Consider the following 16,066-nt stretch of genomic DNA (forward strand, 5'->3'; position numbering starts at 1 on the left):
GTTTGAGGCCAGCCTGGGCTCCACAGCATCACAGACAACTCTGCAGCATGCAGCTGTGGCCTTTTTGGGGGCACATTACACTGTCATAGTGGGACCCAGTTTAAATTCCTACCAGTAACGTAACAGGGTTCCCTTTTCACCACAGCCTCACCAGCATTTGATATTCCATATTTGACTTTTTTTTTTGTAGTGGGGATCAAACATGGGACCCTGTACTTGTGAGGCAGGCAGTGGCACCACTGAGCTGAATTCCTGGCCCCACATATTTGATTTCTTGATGACTGGCATTCTTTTTGGAATAAGATGAAATCTCAGTGCTGTTTTAATTTTCAGTTCTGATGGCCAGTGATGTTGAATATTTTTTCATGCATTTATTGGCTGTTTGTATTCCTTCTTCTGGGAAGTGTCTATTCATTTTAGTTGCCAATTTATTGATTGACTGGGTAGTTTATTTTGGAGGTCTAATTTTTTTAGTTCTTTTTATATTCTAGATATTATTCTTCTGTCTGAAGTGTAGCTGGCAAAATTTATTTCCCATTCTGTGGGTTGTCTTTTTACTATATGTTTCCTTTGCTGTGCAGAAGCTTTTAAATTTGATATAATCTCACTTATTTGATTCTTGCTATTACTTCTTGTGCAATTAGAGTTCTCTTCAGAAAGTCCTTGCCTATGCCTTCAAGAGTTTACCTATGTTATCTTTCAGCAGGTTAAGCATTTGTATTTTAATATTTAGATCTTTGATCCATTTTGATTTTAGTTTAATACATGGCAAGAGACAAAGGCCTACCTTTAACTTTCTGCATGTGGATAGCTAGTTTCCCCAGCACCATTTGCTAAAGAAGAAATCTTCCAGTGTAAACTTTTGGTCCCTTTGTTAATGACCAGTTGGCTGAGTGTGCCTGGCATTGTTCCTATGTCCTCTACTCTGTCCATTTATCCACATATCTGTGGTGCCAATACCATGCCATTTTTTATCACTGTGGCTTTGCAGTATAACTTGAAGTCTGGGATTGTGATGCCTCCCTCTTGTTGTCCAAGATTACTTTTACTACTCTGGGTCTCTTCTTGTTCCCATGAATTTTAGGATTGTTTTCTCTGTTCTGTGAAAAAATGCTATTGATATTTTGACTGAGATTGTTTTATATCTATATGTCAGTTTTGGAAGTATGGTCATTTTGACAATACTGGTTCTGCCTAACCAGGAACAAGGATTATCTTTCCATTTTCTGATAATCTCTTTGATCTTTTTCAGAGTCCTATAGCTTTCATTGTAGAGGTCTTTTACTTCCTTGGTTAGGTTAATTCCTAAGAATTTCATTTTTTTTTATTCTATTGAGAATAATAATGTTTCCCTATTTTTTTCTGAGTTCATTATTGATGTACAGAAATGCAATTATTTTTGCATGATTCTGTATCTTGCTATGCTGTCAAGTTTGGTTATTAATTCTAGAAGTCTTTTAGTGGAATTTTTTGGGTCTTCTATGGAAAGGATCACATCATCTGCAAATAATAATTGATTTCTTTCTGTTGTATATTTATCCATTTTATCTTTTCCTCTTGCCTGATTGCTCTGGCTAATATGTTGAGTAGTGTATAGAATAGGAATGGTTATAGTGGACACTGTTGTCTTGTTCCTTACTTTAGAACATTACCAGGTTCTCCCATTTAATATGATGTTGGTCACTCGTTTGCCATAAATGGTTTTTATCAGATTGAGGTATGGTTCTTTTATACCGATTTTTTTAGGGTTTTTTTTTTTTACAGTCATGAATGGGCACTGGATTTTATCAAAAAGGGGTGTTTTTTTTGTATCTATTGATTGATTGTGTAGTTTTGTCCCTCTTTCTGTTTATATGGTATGTTACATTTATTTGCAAATGCTGAGCCATTCTTGCATCCCTAGAATGAAACCTACTTGTTCATGATGCATGATCTTTCTGATGATTTGTTGCATTCTATCTTATTACACTCCATTGAAAGTTTACATAACAGAATGAGCCAATGTGAGGACAGAATTTCAGATATAGAAGACAGGATTGCAATTAGTGATGAGGAAAAGAAAAATTTCTTAAAAATAGTAAGGGACCGTGAGAAATCAATCCAGCAGCTGCTAGATGATACAAAGATGAATAATATAAGACTGATCAGAGTCAATGAAGAAACAGGAGATACTGCAAATGACATAAAAAAATGTTCATGAAAGTAATGGCAGAAAACTTCCCAAATAGGGGAAAAGAACTTAACATACAGATAAGTGAGGCATATAGGACTCCAACTAGCCATGATAAAAAAAAAAGCTACACCTAGGCATATAGTAGTTAAGATTCCAGAAACCCAACAGAAGAACAAAATTCTACAAGCAATTAGAGAAAAGAAACAAATCACATACAAAAGAAATCCCATCAGAATCACAGCAGACTTCTCAACACAAACCATCAAGGCAAGAAGAGCCTGGAGTGATGTTATTTCAAGGCCTAAAGGAAACCAACCTCCTACTGAGATTGATGTACTCTGCAAACTATCTTTCAAAATCGATGGAAAAATAAGATACTCTCATGACAAAGAGCACCTGAGGAACTTCATGGATACCAAACCAGCACTCCAAAAATTTTTAAACAATATCCTAGGAAAAGACGATGAGGATCACAACCCCAGGAAGTCCAGCAGAATGAATCCATCAGACATGACAAGAAATTAAATGCAAACGGGGAGAAGCCAACAAAAAGGAAAACTCATGACAAGATAAGTCAATACATATCTGTTGTAACCATCAATGTTAATGGACTCAATTCACCAATCAAAAGATAGACCAGCAGAATGGGTCAAGAAGCAAGATCCAACACTATGCTACATATAAAAAACACACTTAATTCAAAAATAAACTCATATACAAAGTTATAGGGTGGAAAACAATACTCTATGTGACAGGAACCCGAAAAAAAGCAGGAGTAGCTATCCTCTTTGCAGATCAAGTGGATTTCAAACCAATATTGATTAAGAGAGACAAAGAAGGTCACTACATCCTTGTAAAGGGAACAATCCAAGAGAAAGAGATGACAATCATAAATATACATGTACCAAATACTAGTGCACCCAACTATATAAAACAAATACTAAATGACATAAAAAATCAAATGAGCACTAATACAACAGTAGTGGGGGACCTCAATACCCCACTGGCACAAACAGATAAATAAACTAGACAAAAAATAAACAACAAAATAGTAGAACTCAATCAAATTCTTGAACAAATGAAGTTAACAGATGTTTACAGAATGTTCCATCCCACAAAATCAGAATACACATTCTTTTCAGCTGCACATGGGTCGTTCTCCAAAATAGACCACATACTTGCTCATAGAACATGTTTAATAAGTGCAAAGGAAATGAAGTTATCCCCTGAATATTATTAGACCATAGTGTGATGAAATTGGAGATCAACAGCAAAAGAAACTGCAAGAATTTCATAAACACATAGAAATTGAACTACACACTTCTGAATAACCAATGGGTTACAAAAGAAATTAAAGAAGAAATCAGACAGTTCCTTCAATTAAATGACAATGATAATACAACATATCAGAATCTATGGGACACAATGAAAGCAGTCTTACAAGGAAAATTCACAGCAGTGAATACTCATATTTGGAAAATAGAATGAGCTCAAATAAACAAGCTGATGCTGAACCTCAACCTTCTAGAAAAAGAAGAGCAGGACAAACCCAAAGCTCATACAAGGGAGGAAATTATAAAGATCAGAGCAGAAAATGCAATGAAGACTAAGAGAATAATACAAAAAAATGAATGAAGCAAAGAGTTGGTTTTTTGATAGAATAAACAAAATTGACAAACCCTTAGCCAACCTTATCAAAAAAAAAGGAAAGAAAAAACCCAAATCCATGCAATTAGGAATAAAAAGGGTGAAATTACAATGGACCCAGCAGAAATCCAGAGGATCAACAATACCTACTTTGAGAACCTATATGCCAATAAGCTGAAAAACACAGAAGAAATGGACAGATTCCTAGATATGCATGAATTACCAAAGTTGAACAAAGAACACCTAAAAATTCTAAACAAACCAATATCAATCAATGAAATTGAAAACATAATTTAAAACTTACCCTTGAAGAAAAGCCTGGCCCCTGATGGCTTCACTGCTGAATTCTACGAGACATTTAGAGAAGAACTATTGCCACTACTGTTTAAGTGCTTCAATGAAATTGAAAGGGAAGCAATACTCCCAAATTCATTCCTGGAAGCAAGCATCACCTTGATCCTCAAAGCAGAGAAAGAATCAACTGAAAAAGAGAACTATAGGCCAATCTCACTAACGAACACAGATGCAAAATTCCTTAATAAGATACTGGCAAATAGAATGCAGAAGATCATCAAGAAGATCACAAACTCTAACCAAATGGGATTCATCCCAGGGATGCAAGGATGGTTCAACATACACAAATCAATAAATGTAATACACTACATTAATGGAGCCAAGGACATAGAACATATGATCATTTCAATAGATGCAGAAAAAGCATTTGACAAAATCCAACATGCATTCATAAAAATCCTACAGAAAATTGGAATAGATGGTCTCTACCTCAACCTGATAAAAGCCATCTATGAAAAACCAACAGCCAATATCATATGAAATGGTCACAAACTGAAATCCTTCACACTAAAATGAGGAACAAGACAAGGATGTCTACTAGCACCACTGCTGTCCAATATAGTTTTGGAAACATTAGTCACAGCAATTAGACAAGAAAAAGAAATAAAAGGAATAAAGACAGGAAACAAAGAAGTTAAACTGTCATTATGTGTAGACATGATATTCTATATAAAAGACCCCAAGAACTCCACCAAAAGTCTTCTAGACTTAATAACCAAATTCGGTAAAGTAGCTGGATACAAGGTCAACACATAAAAATCAATAGCTTTCCTGTACACAAGCAACAGACTCACTGAAAGAGGAACTGGAGAAACAACTCCCTTCACAATAGCATCCAAATATTGAAATATCTAGGAATCAACCTAACAAAAGACATCAAAGACCTCTACTCTGAAAACTATAGCACTCTGAAAAAAGATATCAAAGAGGATATCAGAAAATAGAAAGACATCCCTTGCTCCTGGGTAGGAAGAACCAATATAGTGAAAATGGCCACGCTTCCAAAGCAGCTATATAGATTCAGTGCAATTCCAATTGAAATTCCATCAGCATACTTCATGGACCTTGAAAAAACAATGCAAAAATTCATTTAGAACAAGAAGAGACCTAGATTATCAAAAGCAATTCTAGGCAATAAAGACAAGGTAGGAGGTATCACAATCCCCAACTTGAGACTATACTACAAAGCTACTGTGACTAAAACCAGCATGGTACTGGCCAAGAAACAGACCTGAGGACCAGTGGAACAGATTAGAAGATGCAGAAACAATGCCAGACACACTCAGCCATCTCATCTTCGATAAAGGAGCCAAACACCCTCACTGGAGGAAAGATAGCCTCTTTAATAAATGGTGCTGGAAAAATTGGGTTTCAATTTGCCAAAGATTAAAACTAGACCTATTATCTCTCACCATGCATGAAACTAAAATCGAAATGGATTAAAGATCTAAATATTAAAACAGAAACACTAAACTTGCTGGAAGAAAGGTTAAGTTTAGGTAGAATTCTTGAAGGAATTGGCGTAAGAAGAGATTTCATCAACAAAACCTCAGTTGCATGTGAACTAGCACAAAGAATCAAAAAGTGGGATCTCTTCTTATTAAAAAGCTTCTGCACAGCAAGAGCAACCATCAACAGCATGAAGAGACACCCCACAATGTGGGAAAAAATTTTTACCATCTGTTCCTCAGACAAAGGTCTACTATCTAGAATATATAAAGAAATTTAAAAAATCAGACCACCCCCCAAATTTAAAGATCCAATCCAAAAATGGGCATCTGAAATGAACAGACATTTCTCAGACAAAGAAGTAGAAATAGCAAATAAGCATATGAAAAAATGTTCAACGTTACTGGTCAGTCAAGAGATGCAAATGAAAACAATGCTGAGATTCCACCTCACCCCAGAAAGAATGGCTGCTAACATGAAATCAAACCAATAACAAATGGTGGTGGGGGCATGGGGAAAAAGGAACCCTTCTCCACTGCTGGTGGGAGTGTAGACTGGTACGACCACTTTGGAAATCAGTATGGAGACACCTCAAAGCACTAGGATTAGAAGTCCCATTTGACCCAGGTATTCCACTGCTGGGTGTATTCCCAAAAGAATTAAAAGAATCATACCACAGTGATATATGTGCACCCATGTTTATAGCGGCACAATTTGTAATAGCTAAAGCTTGGAAACAGTCCAAATGCCCATCAACTGGTGACTGGATAAAGAAAATTTGGTTGGGTTTTTATATAATGGAGTACTACTCAGCCATAAAGAATGAGAAATCAGAGACATTTATAGCTAAATGGATGCACATTGAGGCCATACTCTAAGGTGAAATAAATAGGACACACATGTGTAAATACCGAATAGTTTCTTTGGTGTGAGAAACTGAAAGTGTAAATAAGGATCAAAATGTATAATGGACAGGGTCTGGGGATTTAGCTCAGTTGTTCCAGTGCCTGCCTTGTAAGACCAAGGTCCCGAGTTCCATCCCTGGTATGAAAAAAAAAAGAAAAGGTTTAAAGGGGAAGGGGGAGGGGAAGGGGGAGGGGGAGAGGAAAGGAAAGAAGGGAATGGAATTAACTTGAGAAAATAATAAAATGGAAACAAAATCTTTGCAAATATAGAAGGGTGGAGGGATTAAAGGGAAGGCAGGGAATGGGGAAAAATAAGAATTAAGATATATTATGTAAAAATAGAACAATAACAAAAAAAGCATGGTACCAGCATAAAAACAGATTTGTAGACCAATGGAACAGAATAGAGGACACTGAAATAAACTCATGCACCTACATCTACCTGATTGACAAAGGGCCAAAAAGAAACCTTGGAAAAAAGATGGGTTCTTTAACAAATGGTGCATAGAAAGCTGGATATCCATATTTAGAAGACAAACTGGATTTTAATGCTTTACCCTGTAGAAAAATGAACTGAACATGGATCTAAGACCTGAAACTTTGAAAGGGCTCAAAGAAAACATAGGGAAAATACTTTAGGATATAGGCACAGGCATCGACTTCCTGAATAGGACTCCAATAGCTAGGAAAATAACAGAAAGAATCATTAAATGGGATTGCATCAAATTAAAAAGCCTCTGCATGGCCATGGAACTTACAGAGTGAAGACACAGACTAGAGACTGGAAGAAAATCTTGAACTAAAAAACTTAATAGCACTATCCCCCAATACCAACAGTTAAGTAGGCAAATGAAATGATCAAACACTTCTCAAAAAAAGCACAAATTCCTAATAGCTATATGATAAATTATACCTTTATTTAGCCATCATGGAAATGCAAACTACTACTACATTGAGATACTTTCTCACTCTAGTCAAAATGGCTATTGTAATGAATGCAAAAACCAACAAATGCTTATGTAGATGTGGGGAAATAAGAACTCTTATATATTGTTGTGGGAACATAAATTGGTACAGCCACTATGGAAATCAGCATAGAAGTTCCTCGAAAAATTAAAAATCGAGCTACCATTTGATATAGCTATGCCACTCCTTGGTACACACCTGAAGTAATTAAAAATCTGCATAGTAAAAAGATACCTGCACACTCACTTTTACTGTGACACAATTCATGAGATAAGCTTACGTGCCCATCAACTGATAAATGGATAAAGAAAAAAATATATGGAGTATTATTCAACCATAAAGAAGAACAAAATCATGCCATTGCAGAAAAATGGATGCAGATGGGGCCAGGGATTTAGCTCAGTGATTCCGCCACCTGCCTCAAAAGTGGAAGGTCTCGAAAATACAAACAAACAAAACAAAACAAAAAGAGAAAGAAAAATGGAAGCAGATCATCACAAAAAGGTGAGGAGATAATATGGAGGTGGAAATGATCAAAGTACATTATATATATGTATGAATATGACAAAATGAAGTCCATTCTATATAATTAATACAGACTAATTAAAAAAGAAAAAAGTATTTAAAAAATTTTACACTTGTATCAAAAATACCTGAAACAGATAAATCTGATAAAATATGAAAAAATTTAAACATTAAAACTACAAATTATTTTTAAAAAACCAAACTACAAATTATAACTGAGAAAATTAAACTCAATCAATGTAAATAGATACACTTTGTTCAGAAGTCAAAAGATTCATTATTAAGATGTTAATTCTTCCCTATTTAGTTCCTGGCAGGCTTTTTTTTTTTAATTGACAAGGTGATTCTAATGTTTGTATGGAGGACTGGGGATGCAGCTCACTGGTAAAGCACAAGACCCTAGGTTTGACCCCCAGCACTAAGAAAGAAAAATCACATGGAAATGTAAAGGATGTAGAAATAGCAAAAGTAATCTTGAAAAAAAGGGAACAAAATAGGAGGATAAGAAGGTTGGTTTCAAGTATTAAATCCTATATTAATCAAAACAGTGATGCTGACATAAAGCTAAAGATCAATGGAATACAACAGAAAGCAGAAAATTAGACCTACACATAAATACCAAACTTATTTTTGAGAAAAGCACAACAGTGCAGTGGAGAAAGGATAGACTTTTTCAACCCATGGAGCTGGAACAACTGGATATTGAAACCTGAACTCAAGATAAATCACGTATCTAAATGTAAGATCTACAACTATGAAATTTCTAAAAGAAAACAGAGAAGAAAAATCTCTGTGACCTTGTGCTAGATAAAGATTCCTTAGATATGACATAAAAGCCTCAATCTATAATTGAACAAACTCATAAATCTGAAATTCAAAACTCAAAACTTCTGCTTTCCAAAAAATACTATTAAAAGAATAAAAAGTCAAGCCATAAACTGGGGGGAAAAATCCTTGCAAAAAATACAGCCAATGAAGGAATGGTATCTACAACATAGAACAAATTCTTAAAATTCAACAAATAAAAACCTAATTTTTTTGAAAAGACAGTTCGCCAAAGGTGATATACAAGTGAAAAATAAGCACACAGAGAGATGTTCAACATTATTAGTCACGAGGGCGATGCCCATTAAAACTATACTAATATGTACAATACACACCTATTAGAATGGCTACACACATGCACAGACACACACACACACACACAGAGGCAATACTATGTGTTTGTGGAGATATGGAGGAACTGAAACTCTCATATACCACTGATGGGTATGGAAGGTGCTAAAAACACTCTGCAAAGCAATTTGGCAGTTTCTCAATAATGGAATACAAAATAGCATTAGGAGACTTTGGTGAGTGACAGACTTGTTAGCTATATTGATTGTGGTGATTAAATGTGTTCAATACATGACAAAACTTATCATACTGTACACTTTACATATGCACAGGTCATCATATTTCAAGCTATTGAAAACAAAGAGTTTGCAAGAACAAGCATCTAAGCCAGTGCCTGGGCCATAGTGCTATGGGATGAAGATGGAGGAATGACAGCTTTAACCTTACAGCCAAGAAATGATCAGTTTTCAGCAAGGGGTTAACAGGATCGGGTCTAAAACTACATATTTATGGTTACAGAGTAGACCTTGGTTTCAGAAGGTGGGTTAGCAAGGAGAATAGATCTAATTAGAGTATTCCAGGGAGAGATTATGGTTTCCTGACCATAAAGAAGAGAAGCAGAGTCAACAGAAAGTTTGGGAGTGTTATTTACATTGAGAAAGTGCAGTGGGAATGGTTGCTTCTCTGTGGCTGGAGTGTACAGTACCTCTCATTGCATGCTAAGAGAAAGCATGATTTGGCACAAATAGTACCGTAATACATCTGTGCTCGATGGCACAGTGCTGAGCAATGGGTGCACCCACTACTACGATATCCAGCAGAATGCCCTGCATTTTTGCAGTGGTCCTACCTTTGCATTCCATTGTAAACTGTTCAGGTAACAGCAATATATTCTCATACTCAGAGTAAAGCAGTTCACAATCCTCTGAAGCTGTTTCAGATGACCGAGATAAATCATCAAGGTCATCCACACCATCTATCTGCTCTTTGACCTGTAAAATAAACAATGTTATTTCAAAATGTCCCCCAAATATTTATACCATATACTAAATACACAGAAGTAGTAAATATCCTCTTCTTACATAAGCAGAAACACAAGTACTGGCTACCGTTTCTTAATAACTTTTTCAAAGTAAGTGTCTTTACATAACAAAAGATTCTTTATTTTTTCACTTTACTTTTTATAATGCATCTTTAAATCTATATACTGTATTATTGTAATGTATCACTTTGCCTTTCGTATTATATTTTCAATAATATAGTACTTTGGATTATTTTTTACAATACCTTGCTCTTTTCATTAGATGTTTTCCTTGTGAACCTGAAACAAAAATAAAAGAACAAAAATGAAAAGCCTGTACAATACTTTCAGGCAAATATTGAATATGTAAAACACAAAGAGGGCTGGGGATTTAGCTCAGTGGTTCCGTCGCTTCCCTTGCAAGCGCAAGGACCCAAGTTTGATCTCTGGTACCAAAAAAATAAAAATAAATAAATAAATAAATAAATAAAACACAAAGAATACCTAATGTTCTTATATAAAATCTCAGCATTTGTAATTTATTTATCCTGTTCACAGGATAAATGTTCACAGGCTATTTAAAATATGATGATTTTCTAGAAGGGGTATTGAACTATAAGCAAAGGGTAACACTACTTATAATATCCTAACAAATAATTAAATTTAGATTAAACTTTCTTACAGTCAAAGCAGAAGAAAAATGTTACATTATTTCAGAGAAAAAATACCATTTTGTTACTATCATTTTTAATAAAACCCAAACCAAACTTTTACAGGCACATAAACCCACTTAGAAAATATTACTTACATCACTATAGTAAGGAAACCCTTTTTAAATGATGCTAAAAGCTAACTTTTCAGGACCTACTATGTAGCTTCTAGGCATTATTCTAAGCACCATACATGTGTTAAAAACAATTCTGTGAGGTAGGTAACATTGTTTTATAGAGGAATAAACTAGGTGAAGATAGGCCAAGTAACTTGCCAAAGTGCATAGAGGTGGTAAGAATTTAAACCTAGGAATGTGTTTCACAGTACAGTAGACCCCCAAAATTCATGGGGTTACATTTCTACAGCACCAGCAACTGTGAAAAACTGAATTTCAAATATGGTCAGAAAAATGCGACAATGCTTGTTTTTATAATTTAAACCCTAAATATGCTAAGTCTCCCACAGTTATGTAATTTAATGAAATACTGTATTAATAAAGCCTTAGAAGGTGCAAGGCATTTTGGCAGCATATTAGGGATCTTTCAAGAAGAACAAAATCAAGAATGCTGTTATGATGCCAGAATGCTGGTGCATCTTCCAGAAATGGGTCACAAGACAGCAGCCAATCAGCAACAAAGAGAACTGACTAATGCTCTTGGATTGGCTACTTGCAAACCTCTCGCCAAAAAAAAAAAAAAAAAAAAAAAAAAATTGCAGAGGATATTTGGAGTTTCCATGAAATGAGGGGGAAGGGGTTTCTTCAAACAATTATTAGTTTGGTTCTAAGGAAAAGCTCCTGAATGACTGAGGTCACAAACTCTGAACTGTGACTTCACAGGGGTATACTGTATGTTGTGAAATACTTATTTTCAAGTGTTTAGTATTTTTATGTGATAAAATATCACATGAACATTTCCCACTAGCTTGAAGTACTGGTGGTACATACATGACTGTCTCACTGGGCAGATTGGACAGTCATACATGTATGGCCTATTGTGAATGTGTTGATTTATATTATCATCCATTTCTGAATCTTGCAAATATTTTTTAAAATTCCAGTATGCAAATGTACTTTAAAAGCTTCTTAAGAGAAAAAACTCTTAAACTTCACATTCTTCTTCAATAACACCTACTTCCCCAGCCTTTCCCAGTAAATGTTTCTGAGGCATTGTCCACATTTGTCCACAGAAGTCAGCTTCCAGTGTGAGCATTGTTGAAATTGCTCCTTGTCAAATTCACTTGTCCTACCTTAACTAACCTTTCAGCAGCAATGATGTGGCTGAGTATTCTCTTGCTTTCTCCACTGACAACACTGTTCTACTTCCAGAAAAAGTAATTCCTGCTAACATTCCTTTAAAGGAAAATTACAGATACTTTACCTTCTTTTATTTTCATCTGTGTCATGGAAGTTGCAACTACACTTCACTTATAGTAGGCCAACAGAAAAGGAATTAGCCTTCTCAAACACTGAGGAACTCAAAGATTCTGCAGAGCTCCACTGTACCTTTCCATTTTTCTTTACTTCCCTCACAGCCAAGGCAGGGCCACTACTTTAAAAAGACATTTTAAAAACCAAAGTTTTCTAATTAGTCTACTGAAAAAAATTTTGGAAAAGTTTTGGAAAAATGTCAACACTTGCCAATACTCATTCACTTATGAATTACAAAGTAGTTACGAAGTACTAGCTAAATACAAGGAGACATTTATTCCTTGCTTCAAAAAGCAAGTGAATACACAAACACAATACAATGTGATATGAGTTGATAAATGAAAAGTTGTATCTGAACACAGGAAGACTTTACAGAAGAGGTAAAATATGAGAGGAGATCACTAGGCAAAAAAGTAGTGGAAAACTATTCCACTTAGAGAACAGAATGTAAGACAAAGGTTAGACACATGGCATCAAGGTGTTTCCCAGGAGCTTGAAAGGAGGCAAGAGGTAAGAGATGCACACTATAGCCCACTGAACTGGAACACTGCACCAAAGACCTCTTAGGCATGGAAGTGACTAGATTTGTGCTATATTCTGTTTTTGTTTTTAAATACAATACTGAATTTAAATAAATTTTTTAAAATCTCATGAGAGGGCCGGGGATTTAGCTCAGTGGTTCCACCACCTGCCTCACAAGCATAAGGTCCCGAGTTCGATCCCTGGTACCAAAATAAATAAATAAATAAAATAAAATCTCATGAGAGTATCAGAGAAGAAATTGGGGAAATATCTTGAGGACAAAACCTTACTTTAAAATACCCACGTCATTACAGATAGTTTACAAAAGGAACTTTTTTTTTGGTACTGGGGATCGAACTCCGGACCTTGTGCTTGTAAGGCAGGTGGCAGAACCACTGAGCTAAATCCCCAGCCCCTCAAAAGGAACATTTTGAATAGTTACGATTTTGTTTGAAAATAAGACTTTGTAACTTTGGTGTACTAGCCTAGTACCTAATCCTAATATGAAAGGCTGGATTTACCAACAGATCACTATAATTTCTTTTTTTTTTGGTACCAGGGATTGAACTTGGGTCCTTGCGCTTGTGCAGCAGGTGGTGAAACTGCTGAGCTAAATCCCTGGCCTGTAATTTCTTTTTTATGGAATTAATACACAGAATAGTTATGCAATAAACACTATCACACATCTACACAAATTTACAAAGAGAGTAAAATTTTCCATGGAAGAGTATATTGTTGGATGAGCACGAGGCTCTAAAAGTACCACAGTAAAAAACACAACTATTTATTTTTTAAAAGTTATAAAAATAACTCTTGTTGAGGTGAAAAAGCTAAATAAATGGGGGAGATATTCCTAGGAGCAATTATTAAACAATTTTCCTTGAGCCAAACTTCAAAAACAAGGCTACAACTCTAGAATATGAAACTGTCTTCATTTTGAGCAGCTGATGGAAACTAACATTTAAACAGAAAACATCTGGTTGACATTGGCCCATCATTAGGAAAGGACTGCAGGGATTTAGCTCAGTGGTGCCGCCACCTGCCTTGCAAGTCCAAGGTCCTGAGTTTGACACCCAGTACAAAAAAAATTACCCTTAGGAAAGGACTGAACTGCAGCTGTGACAAGCCAGTATTTAGCCTGTTGTTTCAATCAATGATCACTGGCTTCATTTACCAATCAACCAACCAAGTAATGCCAGCAGCCTTTTGAGTCCCCCAAGACAAACTAACAAATATGCTTAAAGTGCCAATCAATTAACAATAGTATAAAGAAAACCAAAACAATAGTATTACTTGAGTAGCTACAAATGTCAACCCACTTACCTTCTGAAGGTTGGCCAGTCTTTAAACTCTCTTCTTTCCAAAACACATACAGTGGTACCTTGGTTCACAAACTCAATTCTCTCCACAATTTTAGTCACAAACCAAACTGGGCAAGAACCAAATCATATTTCTCCACAAGGTCAACACTAAACCTAACTACTAAATTTTATTCAGTTTTCATCTCAACTCAGTTTGTGACCAGAATCATGGAAAGAAGCAGTGAAATGTGTTACAAGAGTGTGCCCAACCAGCATAGCTCTCTCTTACCACAGAAAGCAATACAGTACATTCAAATTTTGACTTTTAATTTCAGATACTGAAAGCTTTTAATCCTTTGGCCATGATCTTTTTTTAAAGTCCATTAAGTTTACTACCTTTATATTTTATTTTTCTTAACAAAATACAAATGAAGCCTGCAATTCTTTTAATCCATTTTGCTACAAAAGAAACTATCCTAAAAGAATGAGTAACCACAATACTGGACTTTTCTTCCTAGATGGAAAACATTAATGAATAGTATATAGCATATTAAAGCCAAAAAACTTTTTAAACTGTGGAGGGCTGGATGTAACTCAAGTTGGTTGTAAGTCAAAACTATTTTTTCCATAAGAAATAATGGAAATACTCATAATGCATTCTGAACCTCCCAAAGCAGCTCTTAACTCACCTTTTCATAATATAATGTGCATAATTCATGAGAAACATCAATAATTTTCACCAACATCAATAATTTTGGAGTATTCAACAAATAGTTATAAAATATGACTAGTTTACGAGAAAGAACAATTTCATACTGTACTCACCATTTAAGTTGACATCTTTGGGAAGGGAGAATGAAATGGAAGATGGTTATTGTTTAGAAGGAGAGTCCATTTCCATAAGAACATCAGGAATCTGGCTCTCTGGTGTTCTTTCTCCCCTTGGGAAAGTCTGTAGCCCACAGGGACCTGCTTCTGGCTCAGTAGATCTCAACCTTTTCAGAACTAAAAACTGGTCTAGGTTGTCTGTTTCTGTCTTTCCTTTAACACTGTTCTGTAGTAGCACATGACATTGTCATTAAGCAAGTGAATTCAACAATTGGCTTTTTCTCTGTCTGGGTGCACTTCTCTACAAATGTTTCTAGCTCTGTCCATTTTTTCAGGATTTCCTTTATTTCAGAAGAAGAACTTTGCTGCACTGATTGTTGATACTCCCTTTCCTCTTCAGAAAGCTCCTCAGCTGCCATTCTCTGTTACTTAGCCAGAAGTTGCTGAAGTTCCTTCCTCTGAGTGCTCCTCCATCAGTTTCTCAACATCACCATTGTCTACCTACAAGCCTATAGGGACTCTGCTATAGTGACAAAGTCATTAACCACAGGGTCAATTGAAGGTTCAGGCTCTTCTACATAGCCTTCAAAGTTTCTCTCCTTTCTCTCCTTTAGGCCACACTTTCTTCCAGACAAAGCTCAATGTCGTTAGAGAGACATTGGCCCAGGATTTCTTAATTAATCCCACACATGAAAGGATGTTGTAATGTTCCTTCCAGAACTCTTAAGGTTAAATCTGTATCTGAGACCATCTGGAAGCACTTCAGGAACCATTCCCTAGTGTATGGCTTCTTAAAGTTAGTTATAACTTGCTGGTCCATAGGCTGCAGTAGTGGAGTTGTATTAGATGGGAGGAACTCAACTGAGAGCCATGGGAATTCTTCAGCCAATTCTTCTTCCAAATTTCATGGGTGAACAGGAGCATTGTTCATGATGAGAGAGGCTTGAGTGGTAAACCTTTGTCCTCTAGTTATTTCTTTTTTGGTACTGGGGAATCAAACTCAGATCCTCGCGCTTGTGAGGCAGGCAGCGAAACTACTGAGCTAAATCCCCGGCTAGATATTTCTTAACAGTAAAACAGAAAACCTCCCTGATCCACTCAAGAAAAAGTACCCTTGTT

The 16,066-nt window shown here is 35.8% G+C and overlaps 1 pseudogene; it reads right to left on the reverse strand.

Annotated features, from left to right (window-relative positions):
* LOC147820883 (ankyrin repeat domain-containing protein 26-like) overlaps positions 1–16,066 on the reverse strand; it is a 99,541-nt pseudogene that overhangs the window by 75,144 nt on the left and 8,331 nt on the right.

The sequence above is a fragment of the Heterocephalus glaber genome, unplaced genomic scaffold (assembly GCF_053883595.1).
Source record: "Heterocephalus glaber isolate CG9 unplaced genomic scaffold, H.glaber_assembly_v1.0 deba00001788, whole genome shotgun sequence".
In the NCBI taxonomy this organism is placed as follows: Eukaryota; Metazoa; Chordata; class Mammalia; order Rodentia; family Bathyergidae; genus Heterocephalus; species Heterocephalus glaber.